Raw genomic sequence first — 1808 nt, 5'->3', positions numbered from 1 at the left:
TCAAGTAAGAAAGAGTACATTTATGTACACGAGATTCGTCACAGTTTAATAAATTTTTGTCTCTCTTTTCTTTAGTTTTGTCACATTCATAATTTTGTATCAGAGTTATATGTTAATTATGATTGCAGTACCTACTGTACTAATGTGTGCGAGAGACTGAGCAAGCTACTTGCAAAGGTATGTCAGCCATCAGCTGTTATTAAGCTTAGCCAATTACCCTGTACTATAGTACGGGGTATTTTGCTAAAATTTATTAGGAAAAAGTTGTTTATTTACTAATTATTTTCTGATGCATATGCATTGTACATGTTCTTATGTTGTGTAGAAAGTTTGAGTTAATTCCGATCAAGATTGGATTTATAATGAATTTTTAAAGTTTCTCCAAAATCTGACTAAAGTACCTGTACTATAATTGTACAGTGATTTTGGCCAAATTTTGCCAAAAATGAAAAGATGAGAATTCTCCATTTTTATAATTTTTTCTGATGCATATACATGTACTTATGTTCCATATTAAGTTTGATGAACTGCTTTTCTCTCTATACAGCAAGCATTCCCCATCTCTTATCACACGATATCATCAACCAACATTATTAGCACTGGAAACACTACTGACAATGATACTGGCATTAGAATCAACCAACACCACCACTACTGATAATGATGATACCAATGATGGTGATACTAATAGAATGTGTACTAAAAATGGAGGGAAAGTTGCAGGTGACTGCAGGGGCGGATCTAGGATTGAATTTTTGGGTGGGCACTGATGATGTAGGTGGGGTAATTAGTGGGTGTGGCCAACAAATCCTGCATTGAAAGTCAAAATTTTGAAGATTTAGCCAGTTAAAATGAGCTCCTTTGTGGTTTACAAATTGTTTTTATAGTCATGCTTCACAGTTTACATAGTAGTTTACATTAAAAAGCTAATTTTAAATTACTGCACAAAATTTTTGGGTGGGCCTGGCCCAGCCAGGCCCACCCTTAGATCCGCCACTGGGTGACTGTAATAAAGGAGTGAGTGTGAATTGATCTGCTTGGATCATATTCTCATCTGATAAGCAGCAGGAACCAGATATCATTCTAAATGGAGCAGAGGAGGTGGGTGGAGCTATATCAGAACCTAATATGGCGTTTTGGCCTTTTGTCACTTCATTTAACCGTTTTTAAGATTAATTTCAATCATTATTGATCTAATTTTACATTTTTGTGTTCCATTTGTAGGTACCGTCAAGGATCTCAAGTCCTTTTTTGTGGGCAGACTTGACACCTTGTCATCAAATTTACATGAATGAACATTAATGATGTACATGTACTTAAATGTCTATCTCTTTCTCTAGTAATTCTGTAACTCTCATGTGTACTACTTGTGGTGTTTGCAAAGTCTCTCTTCTCAGGGAATTCTGTAACAAAACAGGTTAGATGGCATCATACCTCATTAATATTCATTGACTGCACCCCTTATCAGGAGTACAGATTACATTGAAGGATTACAAATTTTCCTTGACTGCTCCATTCAATGAAGGTGATCTTGCCTGTATTGTACCTGTTGTTAAGCACACTGATTTTAAAGTGAGACAAAACTTCATTTATTACTGCTTTGTACTGTCACTTTTGCTACACAATATATACCGTAGTTTAGGGAATTTATGTGGTAGAAACTTTTGTGTTTTTAAATGATGCTGTTATTTAATTTTACCAAATAAGACTGTGTCATGTATTATTGAATGTGGCATATAATTATGTAGGTGATCTAATTTTTTTGGAATTCTAATCCAGTGAAATTAAAATCACAGTGAAAAATTCAG

At 34.5% G+C, this 1808-nt stretch overlaps 2 long non-coding RNA genes across 2 annotated transcripts; both read left to right on the top strand.

Moving 5' to 3' along the window:
- Positions 1 to 59: 59 nt before the first annotated feature.
- Positions 60 to 706, top strand: LOC109592158 (uncharacterized). The gene is made up of 2 exons (XR_002190205.1): positions 60 to 177; positions 548 to 706. It is a non-coding gene; the product is annotated as an uncharacterized LOC109592158 (long non-coding RNA).
- Positions 707 to 1057: 351 nt separating this feature from the next.
- On the top strand, positions 1058 to 1790 carry LOC109592157 (uncharacterized). The gene is made up of 4 exons (XR_002190204.1): positions 1058 to 1101; positions 1225 to 1417; positions 1469 to 1572; positions 1749 to 1790. It is a non-coding gene; the product is annotated as an uncharacterized LOC109592157 (long non-coding RNA).
- The last annotated feature ends 18 nt before the right edge of the window (positions 1791 to 1808 follow it).

The sequence above is a fragment of the Amphimedon queenslandica genome, unplaced genomic scaffold (assembly GCF_000090795.2).
Source record: "Amphimedon queenslandica unplaced genomic scaffold, v1.1 AMPQUscaffold_6126_Cont21912, whole genome shotgun sequence".
NCBI classification, from domain to species: Eukaryota; Metazoa; Porifera; class Demospongiae; order Haplosclerida; family Niphatidae; genus Amphimedon; species Amphimedon queenslandica.
This window is presented reverse-complemented; position numbering and strand designations above follow the sequence as displayed.